The sequence below is a fragment of the Cyphomyrmex costatus genome, unplaced genomic scaffold (genome assembly GCF_001594065.2).
Source record: "Cyphomyrmex costatus isolate MS0001 unplaced genomic scaffold, Ccosl1.0 scaffold152, whole genome shotgun sequence".
Taxonomy (NCBI): domain Eukaryota; kingdom Metazoa; phylum Arthropoda; class Insecta; order Hymenoptera; family Formicidae; genus Cyphomyrmex; species Cyphomyrmex costatus.
Window position 1 is genome coordinate 39,184 of NW_017275522.1, and position 15,230 is coordinate 54,413.

The window sequence follows — 15,230 nt, forward strand, 5'->3', positions numbered from 1 at the left end:
GTACGATTTTCCCGCTTTTTTTGTTTCTTCCACGAAACACTTGCTGTTTCTCGGCCGGAGGCGACGGAGAACCGGCGAGTTTCGTGCTTCACGAGGATTCGTGCCGACGTTGAACATGACATTTCCGTAAGGAACCAAAGGTATTTTACGGCGTGTTTATTTAAATATAAAAATGCGAAAAAATCATTACTTCTGGAAAGAAGTATAAAAGAATTCGATTGCTCCACTTATTTCGCGGCATCGCCATTTTCCCTTGATTCAAATCCATTTTCTTTCTCTTGATTTCAATTTTTCTACTTAATTCTCACGATCAAGGCTGTCTACTAGTCACCTATGTTTCACTTCGCAATTATGCGTGGCATTTAACATTTTTAGCGGCGTTAAACGGCATTTGTGCACCTTAGAAAGGCATGAGAGGGAGGGACATTCGAAACTGTTCTCAACTGATTACTGATTTTAAACACATGAGATAAATTAGTTATAAAATACATTTTTTCCGGGAGAAAAGAAAATTGTGAAGATTGATCGTTGAATGAACCTTTGTTGTATCGGGAGGACATCAACCGCGGTTACATGAAATGTATTATTTAAAATAAAGAAACTATTGTATATATATATATATATGTATGAGTGTTTTCCATTTGGTGACATTACGATTGAATATAACAAATATTGTTCTGTCTTTGTTACTCATGATATGTTAAGAAAGATAGAACGATGTTGTGTTGATCTGTGTTGATTTGTGTTATTAATGTCCGCTATTCTACTAATTTCTATTTCTACCAATGTAGATCGATTGATTTAATCTCGGTTCAATTGATTCTTAATCTTTTTCTAATTGTTCAAATTAAGAAAAGATGAAGAGTTAGTTGGAAAGAAATTAAAATTAAACTACATTGATAGAAACTAGCATAATGTAAATTAATTTTTATCTCATTGTCAGTTTAATTAATTCATTCTTTATCTTTTTTTCATTCTTATACTCGTTTCTATCAATGTAGTTGATTTTTTAACTCAGTTAACTAACTTTTCATTTTTTTATCAAATCTTATTTGGACCGTGAGAGTTTTTTAAACTAAATACCGATGAGAATAAGCCATTTAAATGTGCGTCGAATATGTTACATAATATAATTAAATTATTTTAATATGCCATTCATAGATTTTAATATGTCATTCAACATATTATTAAGATCTAAGATGCAAAATGAGCATCGAAAAATTGTTAGATTGTTAGTCAATTTAACTCGTGATAGTGCTGCAGTAGTTTATTAGTTTGCATTGTAGTGAAAAAATTTCGACGCATATTTAAGGATCTACATACGTAGTATAAAAATTCACACGAAATTATATTAGAAGCATCCAAGATCCAGCTTGACCGTAAATGGCTTATTCTCATCTTCATTTTTTTAGTTTTAAAATTAGAAAAAGATGAAGAGTAAGTTAAACTGAAATAGAAGTTAATCTATATTAATATTTAAAAACGGGCATTAGAATTGAGGCGAGATGAAAAGAAAGTTAAATCGAGATTAAAGTTAATCTAAATTGGTAGAAATAAGGCATGAATGGAAAGCACTTTGAATTGTCAAGCGCGTCAGTTTAAATCGTCGCGCGATAAAACGCGCTGTTTCGAAATTTTTGTCGCGATGAATCCGCATACATTCTCTGCATTTATGCATTCTCTGCCCACACTATTCTGTGGACTGAGACTGCACATTAAAAGCGATTACACGCAAATGAAGAGAGAGTCATTTCTTAATAGTAACAGCGTAATGTATATTTTGATTATTAAAATATTAAAACTTAGTGGATTGTATGATAGTTTATTAATTAAAGGATATTTTTTTAAAAATCAGTTAAAGTATTTATATTGTGTTTTTCCGTAATCTTTATCGATATCTTTGTATGCAGTAGTTTTATAACACTATTTATAACAATATTTTTATAATAATATTTTACTTCCTGTATTTATTATTAAAAAAACAGTAATTACTTATTTAGAATACTAAAAAAAGCACTAAACAATAGTGCTTTTAATATTTGAAATAAACAATTAATTATTGTGTCTTTTAGTATTAAATTATTCAGTATTAGATTTCTGCAAGAGTGGTTTGCACAAGCCGCGCTCAGCGCTGCTTTGTTTTGAGCACGTTAAGTTCAGAAAGTGCATACACGTGTAATGAAATGTGGAAACCGAGCTCATTTTAACTTTGAATAACTTTGAAGTCGATATCGTAGTAATATGATTAAAGTGCCTTTCAGAGTATGCAGAATCCAATGAGTCGGTTCTTGAAAGTGGGTGTATATTGTGCCATATCGGTTATCTATCTATCTATCTATCTATCAGCGAAGTTAATTATTTTATTAAGAACGTGATGCAAGACAGGCCTTGGGACGAGATTTATAATTTTGTACCTAAAGCTTACAAATGATTCATAATTCTACATATATATACCTATAATATTACATTCTATAATACTTTTGAAAACGTTAGAAAGTTATTGAAGAATCAAAACGCAGCTTGTGTATATAAAATATATATAATAATATCATTAATTGTTTTATATTTAGATTAATTTATATTATATATGTTATATGTATATATAAATTATATTTTAATATTGGATGTAAAATACAACTTGCATTTAAAAACGTAAAATCCATTTATAAATTCTGGCGATTTGATTTCGTACTCTAGCTGATATTTATTAAGCAATTTTTCGCGATTGATCTTGTGTAGATTACATAATTATTACTTAATTTATTCATTGATCTATAGTTTTAATTAACACTTTTATTGTATTAAGTTTCAAATTTTTGACGCTGCTACAAAAAGAAATAATAATTCTTAAATATCATATTCTCAATAATATATCTGTGAAGCGTATTTACGAGTTTTAAAAAACAAGAATATATTTTCGATTTCTGTGTACGTTGTTTGTATTGGCAGAATTGGGAAAGTGATTATAATATTTATAAAACAAAAAACATATATTACGGTATCTTTCAATAAACAGAGAAACGCGGATCAGAATCTTGCAGTGTGAACAATTTCAGATTTGCATGGTCGATTCGAGTGAATGGAACACAAAGAACAAATAACAAAACCAGAGCCAAAGAGAGTCATACAATTCCTGTACTAGAAACAATTTTTTCATTCACGCGATATCCTCATATGTTAGTTAACTGCGTATATTTCTCAAAGAAAAAAGTGTGTATAAAACTGTGCCAACTCTTTTTTAACGGAATAAATGCGATATTTCTATGGATCAATTGTTTTTTTTTTTTTTTTTAGCAAAAAATTGTTTTTTTTAGGAAAAAAAACGCTGGAAACATTACTGGTTTAAAGGAAAATGTTACAGATGAATATTTCCCCGGTGAATTGAACTATTATTCAATGCTATTCATTGACATCTCAGGCGTATTTAAGATGTCTTATGTTCCGATATGTTTTCTTGGGATACTTGAAGTATATGACTTGTAAATTAATCTTCTTTCTATTCTTTAAATTTTATCCTATTTAATCGCGTAAATCCGTCTTGCTTTGTTTATTAATTAAAAAAATGATAATTTTTTTACGAGATGTAAAAAGCGTTAAATTACCACCGCTTCCTGGCGAAGGCAGCTTTTTGGCGAAGCCGTATGCTCTGGGGAATTGCTACCACGGTCTCCACGGCCCATTGCATTGTCGCAATTCGTCGAGAAGCGGCGCGTTTTTCTCGTCGCATAACATTAATCTCACCGTGCTTCCGGGAGATAGCCTGGATCGCGACCGCGTCGCGAGTACGTTGCTCTACCGTGCTTAGAACGGCGCGAACTTTTTACTCATCGACAGGGCTCGGTGTGACCCTTTCAATGCAACGCCTCTCTGATCGTTGAGAGGAAAACATGGATTTCTCGCGAAATTCCATTCCATACATCGTCGATTGTTAATACATCGCGTTACCGGTGTCGAATTATCCATTAGGCGCATTAGATATGCATTTTACGTACAGATGGACGTGAATCGTATATGATGTGAAAACCGATATATAAGAGATATATATATGAAATTTGTGAGATGAAACTATAAGTAGTGCGAACAAATTTACTGCTGCAGCTCATATTATTTTTTTCTTTGTGAACAGATTTTTAATACCAAGAGATATAACATATTTATAAATAAATATAAATCTGAATTCTATAATTCATATGCAATTAAACTTCTGCTTCCTTACTTTCTAAAACTTTTAGAATAAGTCTCACTCCGAAGAGTGAAATCTCACTCTCAAAGATTGAAAATTGATAGCTGCTCTTTTTCAAGACTAGCTCAATTTTCACTCTTTAGAGTGAGATTCTACTCACTCTAAAGAATTTAGAGTAGGTGTCAAATTATTTAGACGTTATTTCTATACAGGTCAGCCAGGTATATATTACTAAAGATTTTTTTGTTTTAATAAATTAATCGATTATACTTACTTGGATATCTGCGATACGCATTGAATATCGCGTATCAAGGCATTGACCCTATAGTACGAAACCTACTTTGTGTGACGCATATATACTATGCGTTTGTCCACTGTACTACTCTTTTTTCAAGAGTATATAGCCCAGTATTAGGAATTTATAGGTAGCTATTGTGCATCGATAAACTTTTACAAAGCAGCATTTTTTAAATCAAAGTCTTTTATCATACGAGAAATCATCCGGATATAACTTTTAGTATTCGATTATATTGAGACGAGAAAGTGTCAATTAGATCTTGCCTTGTTATTTCGCCAAGTGCTGAATTCTCTTCGTCGTTGTGATGAAATTACTGATTGCGAAGTGTAAGAAAACCAAGAGCTCAAGAGGCTTAACAACGTTGCACTGTGTTTGCGAGATGATCTCGAGTTGATTGTTACACCATGTTGACAGATTATAAGAGACTTTTGTGAGCTTGAATGTGAACGATATTATAATCGACTTATCCCCGTATTCATAGTCAGATCTTATACTTAAGGCTTCCTTAAATTTATCTTTAGATACTCAGTAGCCAATAAAATAATTCGTAAATCATCTGAAGATAAATTTAAGGAAGCCTTAAGTATAAGGTCTGATTATGAATATGGGGGTTAGTCTTTTGAAGCACACAAAATCTTTTTTATGTAGATGATTTTTTGAATCCTTTTGACAGATTTCGATCGATCAATAAAGATTCGAAGTGCTTTAAAAAAAATATTAGGAAAGCCTTATTAGAAATGAAAGCACGTTGATAAATCTTAAGAGTTTTGTATGCCTTTTTGTGAATGTCGAGAAATTCTTCTTTCAGAAGTTAAACTTTAAATACCTAACGTTTTAAAATAAAATAAAATAGTTTGTTTATATATTAAATAGAAACAATAAGATAATAAATTATTATTTAAAACTTTAAAAAGTAGGTTTCTAAAACATTTAAGATTTTTTAAATAAAAAGTCATATAATTTTAAATAATATTCCATACAGCTCACCGTATATTATATTTGAATAATTTGATTTTGCTGCAAAATTGCATTATATTACTATTAATATATAGTTAATGTTCAATAAGCTGGAAAATAATCGTTGCTGTATTCAGTTTCATTAATATACGTAAATAATGAAGATCCGTTAGAATTACAAGTATTATATAAAACATATAATTTTTATATACTTTTTATTTTATATATTTATTTTATATTATTTTAGTTATAATTATAAATTAGTGACAATATGAGAGATAAAATACACATCAATATCTCATTTTGTTAAAAGAATTTAGAGTAGGTGTCAAATTATTTAGACGTTATTTCTATACAGGTCAGCCAGGTATATATTACTAAAGATTTTTTTGTTTTAATAAATTAATCGATTATACTTACTTGGATATCTGCGATACGCATTGAATATCGCGTATCAAGGCATTGACCCTATAGTACGAAACCTACTTTGTGTGACGCATATATACTATGCGTTTGTCCACTGTACTACTCTTTTTTCAAGAGTATATAGCCCAGTATTAGGAATTTATAGGTAGCTATTGTGCATCGATAAACTTTTACAAAGCAGCATTTTTTAAATCAAAGTCTTTTATCATACGAGAAATCATCCGGATATAACTTTTAGTATTCGATTATATTGAGACGAGAAAGTGTCAATTAGATCTTGCCTTGTTATTTCGCCAAGTGCTGAATTCTCTTCGTCGTTGTGATGAAATTACTGATTGCGAAGTGTAAGAAAACCAAGAGCTCAAGAGGCTTAACAACGTTGCACTGTGTTTGCGAGATGATCTCGAGTTGATTGTTACACCATGTTGACAGATTATAAGAGACTTTTGTGAGCTTGAATGTGAACGATATTATAATCGACTTATCCCCGTATTCATAGTCAGATCTTATACTTAAGGCTTCCTTAAATTTATCTTTAGATACTCAGTAGCCAATAAAATAATTCGTAAATCATCTGAAGATAAATTTAAGGAAGCCTTAAGTATAAGGTCTGATTATGAATATGGGGGTTAGTCTTTTGAAGCACACAAAATCTTTTTTATGTAGATGATTTTTTGAATCCTTTTGACAGATTTCGATCGATCAATAAAGATTCGAAGTGCTTTAAAAAAAATATTAGGAAAGCCTTATTAGAAATGAAAGCACGTTGATAAATCTTAAGAGTTTTGTATGCCTTTTTGTGAATGTCGAGAAATTCTTCTTTCAGAAGTTAAACTTTAAATACCTAACGTTTTAAAATAAAATAAAATAGTTTGTTTATATATTAAATAGAAACAATAAGATAATAAATTATTATTTAAAACTTTAAAAAGTAGGTTTCTAAAACATTTAAGATTTTTTAAATAAAAAGTCATATAATTTTAAATAATATTCCATACAGCTCACCGTATATTATATTTGAATAATTTGATTTTGCTGCAAAATTGCATTATATTACTATTAATATATAGTTAATGTTCAATAAGCTGGAAAATAATCGTTGCTGTATTCAGTTTCATTAATATACGTAAATAATGAAGATCCGTTAGAATTACAAGTATTATATAAAACATATAATTTTTATATACTTTTTATTTTATATATTTATTTTATATTATTTTAGTTATAATTATAAATTAGTGACAATATGAGAGATAAAATACACATCAATATCTCATTTTGTTACACGCTGTTGACATATAATGAAATGCTCTACACAGAGCATCTGGTTAATATACTTAACTAAAGCTTTGTAATACCATAAACATTATTAACTGCTCGCGTTGATCGTAGAATTGCAGCTATAGACATTGTTTCCGCGAAGTACGATGAAGCGTTGTAAGTTTCTGTCGCGCGTGTATTATTATATGTATTAGCACTACATGTCTATTAGCACTAAATTCTTCATGTTGATTGCAGATACAGAGAGTTTCTTTTAAATATCTCTTAATTTTGTATTTTCTGATTATAAAATAGAAACGTATTACGTATTACACTACTGCGTATCAGGTATTAAACAAACTTGTATCGAGCAATTGTGCCATTTTACGATTATGTCGTCAAGGCTGAAACTTCGTTCGATGGTTTCTAAAGAGAATCTAGAACGAAAGATGTCAATTAATTATGGAATACAAAAACCTCAGTAACTTTGTTTTCCATAATTCTGTTATTATATTGTTATCAAGAAATATATCAAGGATCAGAGCTTTTATAGAAGACTATAAAAAAGTCGATTCGTTGACTCGAAAGTTACCAAGGTAATGACATTATGAGTGACAGTATGTATTTAGGGGATATATCGAAAACAAAAAATTAATATTTCCTACGGAAAATATAATATTTAAGATTTACAATTAAAATATATATTTATATTTTATGTGGACTTTATTGTGTGTTAATTATAATAAAATATCTTTAAGTTTGATATTAAAAATTATCGCAATATATTCATAAGTTGCAATTATTAAGGTTATTTGATTTATTTTATAGACTGATTTATTTCATTACTTCAAGCCATCATTTTATTTTTCAAAAACAATAATAAAGGCCTAAATTGGTAATTAATGCTTATCAATAAATAATTTTGAGAAGACCGTAATATTTTGTACATTTTTTTAAATATTAACAATTAATATTAATATTAACAATACGTACATTTACAATAATAAACGTATTATCTTCGAAGCTAAATTCGTAATTGTTAATGTCTTTAAGTAGAGTATTAAATATTTAAAACGAGATTTAATGGAACCATTTCATATAGTTGCATACATGCAATTATTTGTAATTCTACAGAATGCTTTAGTAACTGCTTGTGGCCTTTTATCTCACAAAAGTGCTGTGTATAGTCTTCTAATACAATGAAAGTTTCAACTTTAAAGTAACCAGTATAGTCTCGAACAGCATAATCAATAACTCGATTGATGCGTATCATCTCTTACGTTATGTCCTCTGCTCATAGGAAAACTTGTCTATAGAATGTAGTTATGATAGTTTACGTTCTACTTTGCCACGTCATTCGTGATGTAAATTATGAGCAGATAATCATTGCTGTAATACTACATTGCTGCTCTACATAATTATATGTGTCCAATACGGATTCCTCGGAAAATATAGGCTGCTCTTCTCTTAAGAAACACAAATCGACACGGTCAATCTTATAGTTTGTCACAGTTAAATGGAACGCCATGTGTATAGTATGTGTGTGTTTGTGTACAAATATTTTTAATATCTTAACTTCATAAAATTGACAATTAGCTTAAAACTTCTCGTAGATTGTTTTCCAATGCATACACATTGTATTGTAAATATACGTATATTTTATTACAGATGTATTCTATAATATCGTTTAATTGGTTAAAATCACATTTGACACTCTCCTTTCTTTCCGAATCGAAAAGTATTGATTGAGTTTGAATCAAATTGTAAATGGAAAGCGACGTGTGTCGATTTGTGTCAAAAATATTGGCTGTCACCTGAAAAGAAAGAAGTCACAGTTAATTAAATCAACAGTGTAAATACTTTTTAGTACCATGTTATTTTTTTGTACTAAAATCTAAATTAAAATATAGCGACAAAAAGAAAGAGCTTTTAGCATTTACAAATTTGTACAATGTTATTTTTTTTTGTACTAAAATCTAAATTAAAATATAGCGACAAAAAGAAAGAGCTTTTAGCATTTACATAAAGAAGGCAGTTTACATTTGTGTCAAATAATCGTGATAAAATAGCTACATAATAAAACTATGTAATAAAATTATATATGTAATAAAATAATGTACGATTTTCTAGATGTTACAACGTTATATATTCGTCCTGCGAAAATTATGAGAGGCGAAAACTCTATAAACTACAATATGTGCAAAAAATTCGACAACAGCAACGCCCTAATCAAACTTATGAGAATATTACCTCGGTTCGGGGGTTTCATTAGAGTCGGTTAACCGTATTAGGAACTTTTACAAATTTTGCTTGCCATAATTGCGTTATCATAAAATAGAGTAGTCAGTCAACGAGAGGGTGAATTTATCCATGGCAGAGTGTACTTTGAGGATGAAATATACGTAATATAATACAGAAACATCAGGCTGTATTCCGCGCTTCCGCACCGTTTCGTTCACGGCGATACCTTTCCCGGATTATTCGGCCGACCGACGCGTACCTATTTATATCGTGCTCGTTAAATCGTCTGCAGTATATGTCCGTCGGCGGGATCCGACTACAAGTACTTTGGTCGGCTGAATCGTCGAATTAAAAAGGGCATATCCTTGGCGGTTGCGGCAGAATCGATCTTGCCTCGTCGGCCTCAACTCGCCGAACTTGCTAATTGCTGGAATTACCGAATCCGCGCTTGGGGCGTACGATCGTGTTGCGATATAATACGTTATATACGTATGATCATCGTAGATAACTTTGATTAATGTTAACGTTGCGAATTTGTCCGTTATGTTTATTGCAATTGTTAATGCAACGGTATAAACGAGTTTATGAAGATACAATTTCTTTAATTGAATTCTGTCAAATCCTGCGTCCACGATGCTAGAGGTTGTTTTAAGATCTCGGATGGAGGAAAAATTAATAAATCATATTTGAACAATTCGGCCATTTGATTAATTTGATTATTCCATTTTTTCTCCGTCTAAGATCTCGGAGTGATTCCTATACTGATTGTGAGAGAAAAATGTTTTAATAAATATTATTTGTTTGAATAGTGCCAGTTAAATAACTTGAATAACTAATTTATTAAATGTAAACATGTTTATTTGGTACAAGAATTATTAATTTAACTGCGTTTGTTTTATTCGGTAAAGATTTGTTTTTCCTAAAGAAATATTATTATTCAAATAATTATTTATTAAAATTAAACATGGAAAAAACATGTTTTAAACAGTTTAAAACATTCTTAATCGATGTTTTTAATGTTTTAAATGTTTTTTTTATAATACTATTTAAAGTATATTTGAAGCATTAATAGCATGTTTAAAAAGAAACATAACGTTTTATCAGTATAATGATAGAAAGGTTAAATAATGTTTTATTCTTAAAAAGAACATTAGTCTTTGTCAATCCTGAAATTAAGTACATTTTTCTCTCAGTGTAACATCGTGGACAGACAAGGCTTTCATTCCACACTATGAAAGAATTCGCTTTAAGAACGATGACATCTGTACTAAAAGAAAAGATAAATATTATTACAAATTAATTAAATAGATATTATGTACACATTATTATAACAAATTAATTACTATAATTATTGTAATTAATTATGGTATAAATTAATTATCATAATTATTGTAACAAGTATATCTACGTTTTTTAATCAATTCATGATTGTATTATAATACAACGAATCCTAATTTTCGGCAATTTTCCAATATATCTTACGCTTATAATCGAAATTAAAATGTGACTCAAACACGAAAATCTTTGATCTTCAATTAATCTATCAATCTGGCTCGATAATCTTGAAAGATTATATACTGTTCTAAAAATTCGGTTCAACTTCCGTTATGTTTTTAAATTATGAGCATTTGTAATATTTATTTCATTTGAGAGATGTAATTATTAGTTTAATCATGCACAACTCTCAATTTGGATGTCTAGGGATTCTCTGTGGTTCTTGCGCTTTACACAAATCATCAATTTAAAATCTGTAGGATGAGATTAAACACGAATCCGTTAATTATGAATCTTTTTACGAATTCTTCCGATATGATATTTAATAGATCTATTTTTTATTCCTGCATCAGATTCTGCATTAGAACGTTTTTTCTCGCTTCTACCAAATATCAAATATCCTATTTTAAGTTCCAAAAGTGTGTACTAGTTCAGCCACAGAGAACAGACATATCTCGCTGTATAGAAAAGAACGCGTTTTGAATGTGAGTCAGAAATGATTGTAAAAGTTCTCAGATGACACATCTGAGATAGACACGTCTCGGTAGACGCGTGGGCGCCGACGGCGGTAAAGTGCAGCGCAATACGCACGCCAGGTGTAAATAAAAACCGCCGTAAGCGCGGCCAAGCGTAACGACCGCCCGGTCTTTTCTTCCGTGGCATTGTCAGCTGGCCGGCACGTTTGTTCCGATCCCTTTGTGCGTCGACCGCACTCGGCCGTGGTTACCTTTCCCGAGTGAAGCCGGGATGCCCTCCTATTTGCATAAGAATTCCGCGTCACTGGCAAACGTGGCCCGCGACCTGCTGTAATGGAAAAACGCTTGGCTAAAAAAGACCGCGGGATCTTCTTGCTCTCTGCCCGGACATGTTCCGGTTTTGTGAAATATCCCACATGCGAACCAAATGAGAACGAGGTGTGTTTTGCGTCTTTCGATCGTAATAGCGCGCCGCGTCATTCCGCGAGCGATCGAGCAAGGAATGTGGCAGGAAGTTAAACACTGTTAAACTTTGCTTTATCGTTTATTTTTAAAATGCGGAACGAGTACCAAAGCGAAAACAAACGACAGCTGATACTTATCGGTTTTGTGAAACGGATATTTCACGTCAGATTCTCATAAGTTGATCAATTCTATGAAATAAAAAAAAAAATAGCAGCATAGAAAATTGATGAAGGTATAAACTACTCTCTAAATTCGTTGGAGTGGAATCGATCACTCTGATAAAGTATGGAAATTGAGTCAGTTTTCATAAAGACAATTTTCAATCTCTCTCGTAGGATAAAATTTTATTTTTTTTCAGAGCGACAACTCACATTCTGAAAGTTTTAGAGAATGACATGTATTAAAGTTAAGAAATTTATAGACAATCTATCAGTTTGGCTTTTGAGAGATTCATACATATGTTTCGCGTGATCGTATAAAATAAAACTACATGGAAAATCGATAAACGCTATCGTTAGATAAATGTTGAGAAGGACGCGGTGGAATGAAAATAAATGGTCTCGTCCCTAAAACGGCTACGGGCTTAAACGTTAAAATTAGTATCGAGTTCGATGCACCACGCGTTCCGCAATGTGCAACCGATAAGCGTTGATATCGAACAGTTAACCGGATATGCTTAAAGTACACAGACGTTGTGGCATCTGTTTTCGTTTAAAACCCTCGCTTGAAATCCCTTTAAAATCCTCCGGTAAAAATCGTCGCGAGTTTGTTTATGTTTATCAATAATTTATCGGATCTATTTTAGTGTTGCTCGCTCTTCAAAGTTCTCTGAAAAATCGCAATATAATTTTAATCTCGCATGGAATATGCTTTACATTGAATTTAAGTTTTCTTGTAGGTACAAGTTTAACTTTAAGGCCTGATTTTTTATTTGCTGGTTAATTTGTGGCTTAACCAGATGATAATGTAAAAATTGTATTTTTCTATCTATGATTATAGTCATTAAACTAATGATTTTATGTGAATAATTTTTAACGTTATGATATATAGTATATATATAATACAAAATCATTAGTTTAATAATTAATCATAATTAGAAAAACACAATTTTTACATTATCATCAAATTAAGTGAGATTAAATCTAAACCACAAGTTAACCAGATAACGAAAAATCGGGCTTAAGTGTGTCCTGCGTAAAAATTAAAATACAAACGGCTCGTTATGCCGGGAGTTATTACAAGTTTTTGAAGCTGGTGAGTTCTGGAACCTCCGTGTCTCGTGGACAGGAGTTTGCCTCCCTCTCTTTTTATACGAGGAGGCTGAGTAAACGTCCGTTTAAGCCACCTCGCGGCTTAAGAACGAGAATATCGAATTCTAAGAGGACTCACGTTTTTCCCCGTTGGCCTCGTTCGCGCGCAAACACGTTCTCCCGTCTCTCTAGCCGTCCGGTTCCGCGCCGCGATATTTTTTTTTTTTTTTTATCTTTCTTCTTCTCGGAGACGCGAGTTATAAATTTTATGATTTATTTGTCCCGCTCCCACTCGCGGGGCGAGTAGCCAGAAATATATACGTAGACGGGCAGCAGCACAGGCACTGGCCATTATATAGCCAACCGCGTATGAATTACGGCTGTGTGCATGCCAGTGACGTGCAGTCATCGGCCTAACGGCCGATGCCGATAGCCCTTTGGCTTGGACCCTATACTTAGCGGATAATCGACGCGATATACTGCGCTTATTAGCGGGTATAATAAGCCACATGCCGAACCCACAGGCCCTTCGAGATTCGTTCCGGCGTTCCGTTAAGTAGCCTGCCCTTTCCTCCCTTCGTCCTCTCCCTCCCACGCCTCCCTTTCCTATCTCTGTTGTTCCTTGGTAGCGAAATACGAAACGATTCGAGGAAGTCCTGAAAAAAAGTGCGTGCACATATATATGCATATGTATGTTGCTACTTGATCAATAATGTTGCAGCATTGACATTATGACGAAGCGTATGAAAAAAAAAAAAAGTAGACGGAGAGGAAGATTTTGTTTTTGTAGCGAAACTATACTGTGGTTGTAGGTACTGTATATTTGATAAATGCAATTAGATTTTTCTATTGTAAAGGTAACTTAATATTATAAATCAAACCTGTTTCGTCGAATAATCGTGAATTTGTTCATAGAACGGATTTCCAACAGTTTATAGATATTTAATAGAGCTTAACTGATACATTTTGCTGTTATGGAGAAACAATGTCATTATAGTGTAATACTTTGCAGATTTAGCAAAATTATTATCGGTAAACACAAGTAGCGATTTAACAAGTCTTTTGGTTGTTCACATAGTAATTAACAACGAGTGCTACGACAGCATAAAACATGCAGTGTCAGCGAACATTTTTTTCCTTGTATACACGAGCGTATCATTTTTCAGAAAATATTAAGTTTTGATCTGAATTTAGATTAACAGAATAAGTTTGTGGGTGCATTTGCATTGCGCTACTTTGGAGATTTTTCAAGAGATTCATATGAAAATGTCGTGTGAAATGGAATTTCTTCTGCTGCCGAATATAATATACAATATATAATGCGTTACAATTATTTTAGATAATTGCAGTTGAATGGGAATTATTAGACATTAGAAAGAATTATAAGTTTTTGTATTAACTAAAACTTTGAAATTTTACTCGAATTAAATTTTATAAATGTGTTTATATATAATGTAAATGAATGTCAAAGTTTATTTTTTTATTTGAGTCTAAGTATCTGTATTTAAAATTTGGAAATATTCTTGTTAATCAGGAAGTATATAAAAGAATTATTCATGAAGATATAAATAAAACAGAATACAACTTAGGATCTCAACATCTCTTATAAAACTTTTGCTAAAAAGAGTCAATTTCAAGTTGATCAACCAATAAAGAAAAAAAGAAAAAAAGAAAAAAAGAAAAAAGAAAAAAGGAAAAAAAAGATAAAAGAAAAAAGTATTCTGGAGATTCATATCTATGAAATTTTACTGCAATCATATCATTGGTAGTTACGCGTGTTGCTACATTTACTATCTATTGATGATTGGTAAAAGAAAAAAAAATGGAGATGCCGGGGATCGAACCCGGGGCCTTTCACATGCAAAGCGAACGCTCTACCACTGAGCTACATCCCCGAATGAGAATACATTGTTCTAACCACGACTATTCTTCTTGCTTTTGTTGAAACAACGAACGTGGAGTAAAAAAAGTCGATTACACGCATGAATTTATAAAAATATATTACATCCATATTTCTGGTTGATTGTTTGTACAAAATTCATTGATATTTTAATATCTTTAATCAATATTTTTACTGATGTTTCATTAATGATAAAATTAGTAAAGCAGCAGCGTTATTTTTAAAGATAATAGTGCTGCTACTGCAAAAAAAAGATATGCTATTATCTTACTAATTTAAT

The 15,230-nt window shown here is 31.5% G+C and overlaps 1 protein-coding gene and 1 non-coding gene across 4 annotated transcripts in view; one reads left to right on the forward strand and one right to left on the reverse strand.

Moving 5' to 3' along the window:
* LOC108783470 (uncharacterized) overlaps positions 1-15,230 on the forward strand; it is a 40,652-nt gene continuing 25,422 nt past the window's right edge. For all 3 annotated transcript variants that reach the window (XR_001941023.1, XM_018552041.1, XM_018552042.1), the window contains exon 1: positions 1-140. The gene's annotated coding sequence lies outside the window, so the exon portion shown is untranslated. The remainder of the gene's footprint in view (positions 141-15,230) is intronic.
* TRNAA-UGC (transfer RNA alanine (anticodon UGC)) lies at positions 14,874-14,945 on the reverse strand. Its single transcript has one exon. It is a non-coding gene; the product is annotated as a tRNA-Ala (tRNA).